The sequence below is a fragment of the Thalassophryne amazonica genome, chromosome 4 (assembly GCF_902500255.1).
Source record: "Thalassophryne amazonica chromosome 4, fThaAma1.1, whole genome shotgun sequence".
Classification (NCBI taxonomy): Eukaryota; Metazoa; Chordata; class Actinopteri; order Batrachoidiformes; family Batrachoididae; genus Thalassophryne; species Thalassophryne amazonica.
Window position 1 is genome coordinate 36,995,298 of NC_047106.1, and position 15,945 is coordinate 37,011,242.

The following is a 15,945-nucleotide window of genomic DNA, read 5'->3' on the forward strand; positions in this document are numbered from 1 at the left end:
CACACACACACACACACACACACACACACACACACACACACACACACACACACACACACACACACACACACACATTCTCTCTCTCACACACACACATTTTCTCTCTCTTCTCTCTCTCTCTCTCTCTCTCTGAAGGTGGTGTGAACATTGTTGTATGTACATAATGTTCTTTTGTCAATTGAAGAATTTTTCCACATTTTTAAAGAGTGTAAATTTGGTGATATTTTCTATTCTGTTAAGGTCGGTGTCACTGTGAACCCCAGGATCTGTTTGTCTGAAGATAATGACAGTTCAGTATAGTTTGGTGTACTATGTGTGTAATTGGTGTCAAATGGTGAAATGTTCTTTGCTCAAGAACTTGAGTGTTGTATTTGATACTGTTCCTTTCCAAAGTAGAAATGGGGCCTAATATAGCTGTAAATGGTTAACTTGATCTGTAAAACTGCTGATTTTGAGAAGGACATGAAATGATTATTGTGGAATTGTAGTAATTTTCCAACTGTTCACTTGAATGCCTGTACTGGACAAGGCAAGGAAATCTATTGGCACAGCAGCCCCACCAAGACTGTTTTTCACCAGCCGCCACTGGCGTCAGCACAAGACTGAAAACATTAAAATTAACATCTGTGTGCAGTTTTTGTCCCTTTAAATACATGCACGGACACAGCTGCAGTTGTTCTTTTCCAGTATGAGTCTGGCCTATGGAGCTTCAGTCAGACCTGATGGCTCCCTCTTGTGTTGATGTTTGAGTCTGCAGCATGCTACAGCAAAAACAGATTGTAATTAACAAATTCACATTAATGTTCACATGTTTAATTTTGACCTTGGAAGTTGGACTGTGGGACTTCAGGCCTTTTCAGTTTAAACTGATGGCACAAAGATGACAAATACATTTTACATTTTTTAGTAAAATTCATCTGAGGCATGTGCTTAACTTGATGCATTTTTTTAATAGTGCAAGGTTTGTATCCCAAAAGAAATGAAATAAGTGGGTTAGTGCATTACAGGCAACTTGTGTAGGCAGTAACTCAAAAACAATAAATAGCAGCATCCTGCAACTCAGCACATGAAAAGAGTACATAATAAGGAATGGTGATCAAACCTACAGTGCCCTCCAAAAAAAGTGCAACACTTGATATGTCACACATTTGAAGTTGTTTATGCCATTAAAAAAATACAAAAATAAATAAATAAATAAATAAATTAAAATGATCTTCCTTAAACTCAAACTCAACGCAAATCTCGACAACTTGATATAAATTAATTAAAAACATAAAAGCCAAGATGATGGGTTGCATAAGTAATGGAACACTTTGGTATAATACCTGTAAATAATTAGTTTTATTGCCAGTTTTCTTCAGACATATTCAGTGACTTGGAAATGTTCATGTATCCTTCTCCTGACTTGTCTGAATAACATTTATATCAAGTTGCAGGGCCGTATATAGGAATGTGAAAGGGGGGGTTCAAATCCTTGAGTTGGGGGTCCAGTGGACTGCAGGGCCCCCGGTGGGGTCGAGGGGTAACGCCCTCGTGGGGGGCTCAGGGGGGCGAAGCCCCCCGAAGCAGAAGCTTTTTGAGGATTTCGAGGGGTAAAAAGCTACATAAATGTCATTTGAAACCCAAAATGTATCATTTTAGGAAATACATTTTTATATACAAATAGTCCTTGCTTCGGATTGGATCAGTTGCCATAAGAGCCACCCAGGAAGAACCAAGATAACATTAATGCAAACTTTATACCTGCCTGTCGGTATAAAACTCACGCATGGGCATGAAGGTTCAAGTTTAGCTGATGCAAGCGCACATGATTCAAATCCATATAGTTTTTGCAAAAAATAAAAAGGTCGGATAGTTTTCTAACAGACCTCATATTTAGCAGTATTAATATTCGTGTTTACATTATGAATATGTACGTATATGTACGTTATGTATTAAAATAGCAGTATTTAATTTGGTGACCTTGTTTAACTTGCGAAATTCGCATAATAAATCCCACGCGAATATTAGCACCTTTACAGTATTTGCAACAGGAAGGAGACGCTCCCTTTATTTCTCAGCTTATACATACAAACAAGTTTTTACAAACCAGACAAGTGTAATTGTGTGTCTACATGGGTATTTACAAGCCTACTAATCTGTTTGATATCAGACGAGGATAGGGACCACGGAGCAAAAATTCTCAACCCCCATGGGAAAAGTTTATCTAGCAGTTTCCCCTTTCATCACTTAAGGGATTACTCTGGCAGAGGAAATTGAAACTTGAGGGTGTGTGATAATAGCTGTGTAACAGTTAGTGCTTGTTGCTTATTATCAATGAAAAGAAAATACATAACGTTGATATCCAGATCAGAAAAAAATCAGCAGAATTCTCGGGGAGGGGGTTCGGTTGAACCCCCTGAACCCCCTCTATATACAGGCATGAGTTGTAGAGATTTGCTTTCAGTTTAAGGAAGATCATTTTAGATTTCTTTTCTTTTTTTTTGTATTTTTTTTGTTGTTTGTTTGTTTTGTAGTTGAAATGGCATAAACAAATTAAAATGTGTGAAATGCCAAGTTTTCCAATATTTTTTGAGGGAACTGTAATAAGGAAGACGTGATTAGATCATGGTTAATTGCACCAGATCAACTGTAAAAGCCACTTTGTTTTGCCTGTGTAATGGCCCAGAGATGTGACTGCCACCTGCTGGATGGTTGATGGATGCTGGATAGATTTAGCTGGTGTGTTTTTTTTTGTTTTTTTTTATGCCACCAGCTGAATACTAAGCAGCAAGCTGTGTGCCCACAGACACTAGTCTTCACATGAGAGTCATCTTAAGCCAGCAACCGCAGCGTGAAATTATACAATGCAACAGAAGAGTAACACTGGAATTAAACAATGGTTAAAGCATGTGGTTGGCAGCTGCACCACAATTTTCAATCACTATTTCAAATTACTGATGTCATACTCAAAGCACTGTTTGAGAAAGTTTCGAAACCTTTTCAGCACAAGTACTTCAGCACATTGTTCCATGCTGTTGCATATCAGGGCCTAATTAAGGTTACCAACCGTTTTAAAACAAACATTTAGAAAAAGGTCTCCTTGATTTGCCTCCTCTGGTGCTTAAAAACATCTAATAAAAAGCCTTCCAGGATTTCCAGGAAGCGCCATCATTGAATTTCAGAGCTGTTTTTGACAACTGTTTCTGTAAAAAGATTATTAAAATACAACGACCTGGGATCGCAGTGTTTGGATTTGGAAAACAATACTTAAGTAACAATGAAAAACACAAGTAAAAATTGCTTTATTTAAAGCTTCCTTGTTCATCTTCTTTTGAACCTCTGCAGTTTTGCTGAATTTGTTTTTGGTGATGGTGATTACCTTAAATGCAGCAGGTGAATTGGAAAAGTCTGCCACCCACTGAACACTGCCACTTGCTGGACAGTTCAGGAATGTGCACCCATTTCAAATTTTGAATTTCATATTTAAAGACTCCATTTAGCACAGACTCTCCACATGCACTATAGCATGTGTGGTTGTCACCCAGGACTCAAGGCAGTTAGTTCTGTGATATGGTGAACTGTGATGCGCAGCGCCAAGCGCATGCTCCCAGATTTGACTTGATATGCTGATTAAATAAGAAGTTTTTTGTAAAATGAAGCTGAACCAAAAATGCTGATGAACTGAGCTCATTGCATAATATTTTTTGTTTTAAGTGAAAACTGTAATCTTTAATGACCGTGGTTTTTATAACGGCTGTGAAACATCAGCTGACGTCGGTTTAATCAAATCGTGGTGAGTGGAACAAACGATAAACCATCTTAAACATAATTAATTAAAACTACAGTGGGTTGGATTTTGTGTAAACAGCAACAAATATACAGGTGGGCTGATAATAATTGCTGATATGAGCCTTTCAGCAACGTACTAGTAGTGGTATCATTTTCGATTAAATGAAAATTTTTATTTTATCAAATGCAGAAAAAGACTTTGGCTGTTGGAAGTCAATCAATCAATCAATTTTATTTATATAGCGCCAAATCACAACAAACAGTTGCCCCAAGGCGCTTTATATTGTAAGGCAAGGCCATACAATAATTATGTAAAAACCCCAACGGTCAAAACGACCCCCTGTGAGCAAGCACTTGGCGACAGTGGGAAGGAAAAACTCCCTTTTAACAGGAAGAAACTTCCAGCAGAACCAGGCTCAGGGAGGGGCAGTCTTCTGCTGGGACTGGTTGGGGCTGAGGGAGAGAACCAGGAAAAGACATGCTGTGGAGGGGAGCAGAGATCGATCACTAATGATTAAATGCAGAGTGGTGCATACAGAGCAAAAAGAGAAAGAAACACTCAGTGCATCATGGGAACCCCCAGCAGTCTAAGTCTATAGCAGCATAACTAAGGGATGGTTCAGGGTCACCTGATCCAGCCCTAACTATAAGCTTTAGCAAAAAGGAAAGTTTTAAGCCTAATCTTAAAAGTAGAGAGGGTGTCTGTCTCCCTGATCTGAATTGGGAGCTGGTTCCACAGGAGAGGAGCCTGAAAGCTGAAGGCTCTGCCTCCCATTCTACTCTTACAAACCCTAGGAACTACAAGTAAGCCTACAGTCAGAGAGCGAAGCACTCTATTGGGGTGATATGGCACTATGAGGTCCCTAAGATAAGATGGGACCTGATTATTCAAAACCTTATAAGTAAGAAGAAGAATTTTAAATTCTATTCTAGAATTAACAGGAAGCCAATGAAGAGAGGCCAATATGGGTGAGATATGCTCTCTCCTTCTAGTCCCCGTTAGTACTCTAGCTGCAACATTTTGAATTAACTGAAGGCTTTTCAGGGAACTTTTAAGATAACCTGATAATAATGAATTACAATAGTCCAGCCTAGAGGAAATAAATGCATGAATTAGTTTTTCAGCATCACTCTGAGACAAGACCTTTCTGATTTTAGAGATATTGCGTAAATGCAAAAAAGCAGTCCTACATATTTGTTTAATATGCGCATTGAATGACATATCCTGATCAAAAATGACTCCAAGATTTCTCACAGTATTACTAGAGGTCAGGGTAATGCCATCCAGAGTAAGGATCTGGTTAGACACCATGTTTCTAAGATTTGTGGGGCCAAGTACAATAACTTCAGTTTTATCTGAGTTTAAAAGCAGGAAATTAGAGGTCATCCATGTCTTTATGTCTGTAAGACAATCCTGCAGTTTAGCTAATTGGTGTGTGTCCTCTGGCTTCATGGATAGATAAAGCTGGGTATCATCTGCGTAACAATGAAAATTTAAGCAATGCCGTCTAATAATTCTGCCTAATGGAAGCATGTATAAAGTGAATAAAATTGGTCCTAGCACAGAACCTTGTGGAACTCCATAATTAACCTTAGTCTGTGATGAAGATTCCCCATTTACATGAACAAATTGTAATCTATTAGATAAATATGATTCAAACCACTGCAGCGCAGTGCCTTTAATACCTATGGCATGCTCTAATCTCTGTAATAAAATTTTATGGTCAACAGTATCAAAAGCAGCACTGAGGTCCAACAGAACAAGCACAGAGATGAGTCCACTGTCTGAGGCCATAAGAAGATCATTTGTAACCTTCACTAATGCTGTTTCTGTACTATGATGAATTCTAAAACCTGACTGAAACTCTTCAAATAGACCATTCCTCTGCAGATGATCAGTTAGCTGTTTTACAACTACCCTTTCAAGAATTTTTGAGAGAAAAGGAAGGTTGGAGATTGGCCTATAATTAGCTAAGATAGCTGGGTCAAGTGATGGCTTTTTAAGTAATGGTTTAATTACTGCCACCTTAAAAGCCTGTGGTACATAGCCAACTAATAAAGATAGATTGATCATATTTAAGATCGAAGCATTAAATAATGGTAGGGCTTCCTTGAGCAGCCTGGTAGGAATGGGGTCTAATAGACATGTTGATGGTTTGGATGAAGTAACTAATGAAAATAACTCAGAACAATCTGAGAGAAAGAGTCTAACCAAATACCGGCATCACTGAAAGCAGCCAAAGATAATGATATGTCTTTGGGATGGTTATGAGTAATTTTTTCTCTAATAGTTAAAATTTTATTAGCAAAGAAAGTCATGAAGTCATTACTAGTTAAAGTTAAAGGAATACTTGGCTCAATAGAGCTCTGACTCTTTGTCAGCCTGGCTACAGTGCTGAAAAGAAACCTGGGGTTGTTCTTATTTTCTTCAATTAGTGATGAGTAGAAAGATGTCCTAGCTTTACGGAGGGCTTTTTTATAGAGCAACAGACTCTTTTTCCAGGCTAAGTGAAGATCTTCTAAATTAGTGAGACGCCATTTCCTCTCCAGCTTACGGGTTATCTACTTTAAGCTGCGAGTTTGTGAGTTATACCACAGAGTCAGGCACTTCTGATTTAAAGCTCTCTTTTTCAGAGGAGCTACAGCATCCAAAGTTGTCTTCAATGAGGATGTAAAACTACTGACGAGATACTCTATCTCACTTACAGAGTTTAGGTAGCTACTCTGCACTGTGTTGGTATATGGCATTAGAGAACATAAAGAAGGAATCATATCCTTAAACCTAGTTACAGCGCTTTCTGAAAGACTTCTAGTGTAATGAAACTTATTCCCCACTGCTGGGTAGTCCATCAGAGTAAATGTAAATGTTATTAAGAAATGATCAGACAGAAGGGAGTTTTCAGGGAATACTGTTAAGTCTTCAATTTCCATACCATAAGTCAGAACAAGATCTAAGATATGATTAAAGTGGTGGGTGGACTCATTTACATTTTGAGCAAAGCCAATTGAGTCTAATAATAGATTAAATGCAGTGTTGAGGCTGTCATTCTCAGCATCTGTGTGGATGTTAAAATCGCCCACTATAATTATCTTATCTGAGCTAAGCACTAAGTCAGACAAAAGGTCTGAAAATTCACAGAGAAACTCACAGTAACGACCAGGTGGACGATAGATAATAACAAATAAAACTGGTTTTTGGGACTTCCAATTTGGATGGACAAGACTAAGAGTCAAGCTTTCAAATGAATTAAAGCTCTGTCTGGGTTTTTGATTAAGTAATAAGCTGGAATGGAAGATTGCTGCTAATCCTCCGCCTCGGCCCGTGCTACGAGCATTCTGACAGTTAGTGTGACTCGGGGGTGTTGACTCATTTAAACTAACATATTCATCCTGCTGTAACCAGGTTTCTGTAAGGCAGAATAAATCAATATGTTGATCAATTATTATATCATTTACTAACAGGGACTTAGAGGAGAGAGACCTAATGTTTAATAGACCACATTTAACTGTTTTAGTCTGTGGTGCAGTTGAAGGTGCTATATTATTTTTTCTTTTTGAATTTTTATGCTTAAATAGATTTTTACTGGTTGTTGGTGGTCTGGGAGCAGGCACCGCCTCTACGGGGATGGGGTAATGAGGGGATGGCAGGGGGAGAGAAGCTGCAGAGAGGTGTGTAAGACTACAACTCTGCTTCCTGGTCCCAACCCTGGATAGTCACGGTTTGGAGGATTTAAGAAAATTGGCCAGATTTCTAGAAATGAGAGCTGCTCCATCCAAAGTGGGATGGATGCTGTCTCTCCTAACAAGACCAGATTTTCCCCAGAAGCTTTGCCAATTATCTATGAAGCCCACCTCATTTTTTGGACACCACTCAGACAGCCAGCAATTCAAGGAGAACATGCGGCTAAACATGTCACTCCCGGTCCAATTGGGGAGGGGCCCAGAGAAAACTACAGAGTCCAACATTGTTTTTGCAAAGTTATACACCGATTCAATGTTAATTTTAGTGACCTCCGATTGGCATAACCGGGTGTCATTACTGCCGACGTGAATTACAATCTTACCAAATTTACGCTTAGCCTTAGCCAGCAGTTTCAAATTTCCTTCAATGTCGCCTGCTCTGGCCCCCGGAAGACAATTGACTATGGTTGCTGGTGTCGCTAACTTCACATTTCTCAAAACAGAGTTGCCAATAACCAGAGTTTGATCCTCGGCGGGTGTGTCGTCGAGTGGGGAAAAAACGGTTAGAAATGTGAACGGGTTGGCGGTGTACACGGGGCTTCTGTTTAGGACTATGCTTCCTCCTCACAGTCACCCAGTCGGCCTGCTTTCCCGGCTGCTCGGGATCTGCCAGAGGGAAACTAACGTCGGCTAAGCTACCTTGGTCCGCACCGACTACAGGGGCCTGGCTAGCTGTAGAATTTTCCACGGTGCGGAACCGAGTCTCGAATTTCGCCCAGTCTGGCCTCCAAAGCTACGAATAAGCTACACTTATTACAAGTACCGTTACTGCTAAAGGAGGCCGAGGAATAACTAAACATTTCACACCCAGAGCAGAAAAGTGCGGGAGAGACAGGAGAAGCCGCCATGCTAAATCGGCTAAGAGCTAGTAGCTGCGTTAAGCTAGCGGATTCCTAAAAACACACAAAGTGAATAATGTGTAAATAATTTAGAGGTGATTCAGCAGAGGGAGTGCTTTAGTTAAGGCATGTGAAGATTACACTGTGAAACAAATCGTTATCTAGTTAACTAGATCAATTTGTGCAGATTAAACAGCTAACAGATACAGCAAAACACCGCTGTGCTCCGGAACAGGAAGTGATACAATACCACAGTGAGAGCCAACCACCAGTAGAGGCAAGCAAGAAAGCAAAGAGTACTCGAGGGGTGTTGTTTATAGTGTAGTCAATTATGGCTGAGGCCCTCATCATCCCTTGGTCACATTATAATGATTGGTTGCCATTCATTTTCAGTCAGAGACAAGAAACAAGGGACCAGCTAGGCAGGCCAATATACAGTAGTGTTCAGAATAATAGTAGTGCTATATGACTAAAAAGATTAATCCATGTTTTGAGTATATTTCTTATTGTTACATGGGAAACAAGGTGCCAGTAGGTTCAGTAGATTCTCTAGTAGAGAAGCTTGAATCTTCGACTGGATTGGGTTGCTCAGTAGATTCTCACAAATCCAAGAAGACCAAGCATTCATGATATGCACACTCTTAAGGCTATGAAATTAGGCTATTAGTAAAAAAAAAGTAGAAAAGGGGGTAACAATAAGAAATATACTCAAAATCTTGATTAATCTTTTTAGTCACATAGCACTACTGTTATTCTGAACACTACTGTAGGTACTTTGGTTGGTTATTGGTTATATTTCTACTTGTTTATAATAAAGTTCCTGTTTAAAATTAAACCATCAAGCCTCAACTTTTGTCATAAGAGTTTGATCATGAAACGTTAGGAATCACTGCCATTTTTTATGTATATATATCTCCAGATATGTCTGCATCGTAATTTGTTATTTCCTAATATCGATATCGTATTGGCCCACAAAAAAATCCAGATGGCTCAGGCTCTAACCTAGCATCATTTGCTGTAGTGAAGCTACAGGTTAAGGCCTCGCCGGTCACGACGTAAAAACAGTAAACAGTTTTTATTTAATTTTAATTTATTTTCATTTATATAGCACCAAATCACAACAAAGTTGCCTCAAGGCGCGTCACACAAGTAAGGTCTAACCTTACCAACCCCCAGAGCAAGCACACAGCCAATCAGAGGTAAGGAAAAACTCCCTGTGATGATATTGAGGAAGAAATCTCAAGCAGACCAGACTCAAAGGGGTGGCCCTCTGCTTGGGCCATGCTAGTGACACAATTGACAAAACAATTTACAAAATGAATATACAGGAAATTTTGCTGGTGCACAGGACTGGAGGGTTGCAGAAGTAGACACCACACCTATCTCTGGGTGGAGTTGCACCTCAAACAGAGGGAGAGAAAAAAAAAAAAGCAGAATCAGGCATCAGAAAGACAACAAATGGGTTATTCTTAGACTACGGGCACTTATTATGTCCTTTGATCATATTGTATGAAAAACAGAAAAAAGGGGAAATTTCACACTTTTATAGTTATCTTTACAATAAAAGTGTGTTAAGAAATTTGTTCTAGTAGTCTATGATGACTTTTTCACCTTTTTTCAGCATCATTATATGCAAATATTGCCGTTTTGTACTTGTCCCACACCCAGACTTTTGATCTTCAATAATAAAAATGAATGGTAAAAAAAACCTTTTTTTTCTAATGTTTTAAAATATCTCTGAATAAAATATCAGTAAAATAATCAAAACATAATTGGGGTATTCAATGTCATACAACTGTTGTGATTTTTTTAAACAAAATGTAGTTGTCCCACACTATTGCCATAATTTCCACCACAACACTGTAATGTCCCTTTAAACAGTTTGTATGAAAGATTGTTTGGGTAGTTTCTATGGAGATAAACAGTGACATCAGAGCACATGTATATAGCACCAAATCATAACAAACAGTTGGCCCAAGTCGCTTTATATTGTAAGGCAATGGTGTGGTGGAAATTACATTTACAAGGCCAATAGTGCCCGTAGTTAAAGAATCACCCAAATACAGTATAATTTTTCAGCATTAAGCAACAAGAAAAATAGAAGAAATACTAAGGTGATTGCCGGCCACTAGCCCTAAGTTTCACTAAAAGACCCAGAATTTAGATAAAGTTGAGGCTGTGGCCCGCTCCGTTTTCTAATAAAATGAATTAAAAGAGTAAAAAGCATAGTAACATACTATGCCAGTATGCTAATCATATGAAAGGGAAAATAAGTGCATCTTTAGTCAGGACTTGAAAGTCTCTACAGAATCTGACTGTTTTATTGAAACAGGGAGATCATTCCACAGAACAGGGGCACTATAAGAGAAAGCTCTGTGACCCACAGACTTTTTATTCACTGACACAAAGTAGTCCTGCACTCTGAGAACGCGAATCCCGGGCCGGTACGTAGGGTTTAATTAGGTCAGCTTAAGTATGGAGGTGCCAGTCCATGAATCATTTTATAGGTTAGTAACAGAACCTTAAAATCTGATCAAATCTGATCTCATGGAGACAGGAAGCCAGTAAAGGGATGCCAAAATGGGTGTAATGTGGTCAAAATTTCTGCTTCCTGTCAAAAGTGTAAACAGTGTAGAGGAAAGCAACCTCTGATTCCCCTTCTTTTTTCTTCAGTCTTCATCCTCGCAAAATGCAAAAGACAGAATACGTATGTCCCTTTTGGGTCCTTGTATCAACACAGCGGTGCCTCCTCCACGATGGGGGCTTGTAGATATGAAGGTCTCATTTTGAGGTTATTAAAACATATTGATTCATTGTTGCAGGTACACAACACCACAATACACTAATGAACAGGTGGTTAGAAATGCTGTATTCCTTTTCTGGAATTCAGCCCTAAATCCAACACACTGTAGCTTTAAATATAATGCAAAGCTAAAATACCCTATAAGCATGTAATGTAATGTAATGTAATGTAATCCCATCTTTGAACATGTCAAAGGTCTGTGTCTCAACTTCCAAGAATGCTTCCTGTGAATTTTGAATACCCTGGCAGTAACAGGACTGACGGTAACGGACAGACAGACAGATGCAAAGTCTCCACAATACAATGGCCATATTTTGGCCTCGGGTAAAAATGTGATAACTTCCATGATGACTGATGTTGTATTACAGTGGATGTTGTTTGCACACAACATTGTCCGTTATGAGTTTCACACTGAGAAAAATCGACATGGATCAATATGAGATGTCCTTCTTCAGCTCGTAACAAATGCAGTGAGACTGAGGCTCAATTCATGATTCAGCAGTAGAGTTTATTCATGTCAAAGGCACGCTGTGCTCTCAAAACGCCTTATATACAGCACAAGACATTTGTTTTAGCGGTATACAAAATGTCCAGCATTTTCTTGCCACAAAATGGAAATAAAACATATTTCTATTAGATGTGCTAAAATTCTAAAAGAGAACATGGTGATCACTGAAGTACATTTGTGTTGCTCTGACAATTTCAATAGTACAACAATCTGAATGTTTTCACCAGAATTGAGTTCCACTCTTTAAAAAAAAGACACTATATATATTTACTGAATTATGTCATCCAGTTACACAAATGGGAAACACAATATACAGTTCACTGTAACAATTTGACACAATTTCCTTTTCCCATTTCATTTGAACAGAAATGTTTTGTAGTTGACATAACTAGATTAAATAAATGTGGTGTTTAATTTCTTATAGTGGCCTATACTGAAAAAAACAACAATCCATTGAATTAATTTAATCCAATTTTGGGTAATGATTTGCATCCCTTAGATTTGAATAGCTCCAAATTATTCATTCACTTTTTCTTTCTTTCAATTTCAGAATCTTTTATTTAAGGGTTCCAAACAAATTAAAAAAAAAAAAGTATTGTGTGGATATACTTTGTTTGAGTTGGGGCTACATATATTTATTGGATCCCACCAACAATTGAACTGAATTCATCAAATGGGTCAATTTTTTGACTGTTGGAATTTGTTACTTCTGCAACTCGGGAAATTTTTTTTAACACATGCTTCTTTTTGCTTACAATTTTAAAGGCTGCAACAGGATGTTCTCTAGAATTGTTTTCCATCAAATGTTTAACACTCACACTGCACATAATAACAGTGGAGATTTAATCTATTTTGAACAGTTTGCTTTAATTTGATATGCAGTGAGGTTATTACATGCTTGCATTTTGGTCACCGTGGACAATAATCTCCATAAAGTACTGTCTCTGTGTGCAGTAACCTATGCAGTAATGTGATTAGTATTATCTATATATAATACTCAAAGCAAATGCCAAAGAAGTAGAAGTTACATTCAAGTAAAGATCTGAATATTTTGTACAGACTGGAGAGTCTCACAGTTACCAAACAGCTACATACAAATGTACTTTATGTACATAATACTGATGTAACTATTAAGTTGTTACTATTAAGCTCTTTTTAAAATAAGAAAAATGGCATTTTAAATGTTGTGACTGATTTCATTTCTATGTAACTATGTTTGTATGTATGTTTGTATATTAGTGAGATATTGTAAAATCTTAATCTGATTACAATCAAATTTGACAGCTACATCGGGTGTGTAGATGGGAAAATGTAAGTTATTTGGATTAGGAACAGCCAACAATAAAAGTCAGCGGTCAAGGTCAAATTTCTTTTTTCATTATAATTTATAGGAAAATAGCTAAAGAAATAAAATAAAATAAAATATTTTATTGATAGTGAACTTGACTGTTTTAAAACCCTTGTAACATCTTCTCAAAATGCCTGATACTCTGAATTATGGATGCTGTTGCAGATGTAGTTTGATGCAGTTGGATACGTTGTTTGGTTTGATTTTGGGTAACTGAACAGTCTACAGTATTTAAATCAGGTTTTCAATTAAACAGGTATGTTTTTAAGTCAATGCACTTTTTGTTTTTTAAAGTGTCTGGAACATTTGAGAAACAAACATTCATTCTGCTGTGTCTATATTTTATGGTGAAATTACATTGAAATGACACTGGGCTATGTTCACATAACCGGCTGAAGTGTTCTATTTTTTTTTCCTATTCACATTTACGTGTGTACGTGTACACTCATTGGGACATTATGTACTTTGGCCACGTACATGAACCACAACTGGTTCACCAGCACATCCACATTCTTGTGAAGTTAAAAAAAACAACAACAACAACAACAAAAACACAGCCGTTAGAAGTTACTTTTAATGATAACCTATTATACAAGGAGCAATTTTGGGAATAAGGATTTTTCTCAAGGGCATCTTTGGGAACTTCCTGTCTGGTGGGGGATGGAACTGTGACTCTCTCCTCCCTGCCTCTCTAACCACCAGGCCACCACAGTCACTCACAGTTTGTACTGTTTCAACTTAACCTCTTAACTACCAGGAATGTAGTCAGGAGGTTATGACTGTGACTTGCAAAGATATAAAACCATATAAATGTGGCTCAAATCTGTTCATAATGTTAATAATGACAATTCTGCATGTTCACATTACTCAGAAATAAATTATATCTGCTTTATGCACGCATGTAAAAAAAAAAAAAAAAAAAAAAATTGTCATAACTGTCTTCCGGTCACATGAGACAGTAATGTGAATGTATATTCATCCTCCACCTAAATCATTTGGGCCCATATCCATGAAGCAGCTTAAGGCTAAAAATACTGTAGCTCCTAGTGACGATATGCTAAGAAAATCTTAGAAATGCTTGAATTCTTTGAATTTACCTTGGAAAAATGAAAGTTGTCCGCAAAACACCTTAGGCCTTAAGAGAACTCCTACGGTGCCAAACTGGTAAGAGGAGTGAGAAGGACTTGTAAGAAGCCTAAGAGTGTCTTAAACAGAGAAGATGGCGAAAAGACAGAGAAGAAGCAGAGATATTCAACGTAGGTAGGATGACAGTGAGTCAGTAACACGCTACCTGCTTGATCTACATAATTATTTTATGTTAATTTACTGTCTTAGTGTATTCATAAATTGTTAGGTTCATGTTATATACATACTATTAATATGAACATTATTTTTATTATTATCAGTAGTAGTTGTAGTAGTAGTAGTATCTTTATTATTAATATTATTTTCTTTTATTATTACATCTATTTTGTCATTTGATTTTTAAATGGACCACAACAAAAATGTGTTTTCACTTTCTTGTGTCATGTATGTATTTTTAATGTATTTACAATTACACTCAACAAAAATATAAACGCAACACTTTTGGTTTTGCTCCCATTTTGTATGAGATGAACTCAAAGATCTAAAACTTTTTCCACATACACAATATCACCATTTCCCTCAAATATTGTTCACAAACCAGTCTAAATCTCAGACAGTGGACTCATCTCTGTGCTTGACCAATTTTATTCACTTTATACATGCTTCCCTTAGGCAGTATTATTAGACAGCATTGCTTAAATTTTCATTGTTATGCAGATGATACCCAGCTTTATCTATCCATGAAGCCAGAGGACACACACCAATTAGCTAAACTGCAGGATTGTCTTACAGACATAAAGACATGGATGACCTCTAATTTCCTGCTTTTAAACTCAGATAAAACTGAAGTTATTGTACTTGGCCCCACAAATCTTAGAAACATGGTGTCTAACCAGATCCTTACTCTGGATGGCATTACCCTGACCTCTAGTAATACTGTGAGAAATCTTGGAGTCATTTTGATCAGGATATGTCATTCAATGTGCATATTAAACAAATATGTAGGACTGCTTTTTTGCATTTGCGCAATATCTCTAAAATCAGAAAGGTCTTGTCTCAGAGTGATGCTGAAAAACTAATTCATGCATTTATTTCCTCTAGGCTGGACTATTGTAATTCATTATTATCAGGTTGTCCTAAAAGTTCCCTGAAAAGCCTTCAGTTAATTCAAAATGCTGCAGCTAGAGTACTAACGGACTAGAAGGAGAGAGCATATCTCACCCATATTGGCCTCTCTTCATTGGCGTCCTGTTAATTCTAGAATAGAATTTAAAATTCTTCTTCTTACTTATAAGGTTTTGAATAATCAGGTCCCATCTTATCTTAAGGACCTCATAGTAGAACCATCCCTTAGTTATGCTGCTATAGACGTAGACTGCTGGGGGGTTCCCATGATGCACTGTTTCTTTCTCTTTTTGCTCTGTATGCACCACTCTGCATTTAATCATTAGTGATTGATCTCTGCTCCCCTCCACAGCATGTCTTTTTCCTGGTTATCTCCCTCAGCCCCAACCAGTCCCAGCAGAAGACTGCCCCTCCCTGAGCCTGGTTCTGCTGGAGGTTTCTTCCTGTTAAAATGGAGTTTTTCCTTCCCACTGTTGCCAAGTGCTTGCTCACAGGGGGTCGTTTTGACCATTGGGGTTTTTCCGTAATTATTGTATGGCCTTGCCTTACAATATAAAGCGCCTTGGGGCAACTGTTTGTTGTGATTTGGCGCTATATAAAAAAATTGATTTGATTTGATTTGATTTCTCCTTTGCTGAGATAATCCATCCCACCTCACAGGTGTGCCATACCAAGATGCTGATTAGACACCATGATTAGTGCACAGGTGTGCCTTAGACTGCCC

General features: G+C 37.9%; 1 long non-coding RNA gene across 1 annotated transcript in view; it reads right to left on the reverse strand.

Annotated features, from left to right (window-relative positions):
- LOC117509144 overlaps positions 1-11,467 on the reverse strand; it is a 14,327-nt gene extending 2,860 nt beyond the window's left edge. Inside the window, exon 1 of the long non-coding RNA XR_004560267.1 lies at positions 11,457-11,467. This is a non-coding gene — a long non-coding RNA (uncharacterized LOC117509144). The remainder of the gene's footprint in view (positions 1-11,456) is intronic.
- Between the last annotated feature and the right edge of the window lie 4,478 nt (positions 11,468-15,945).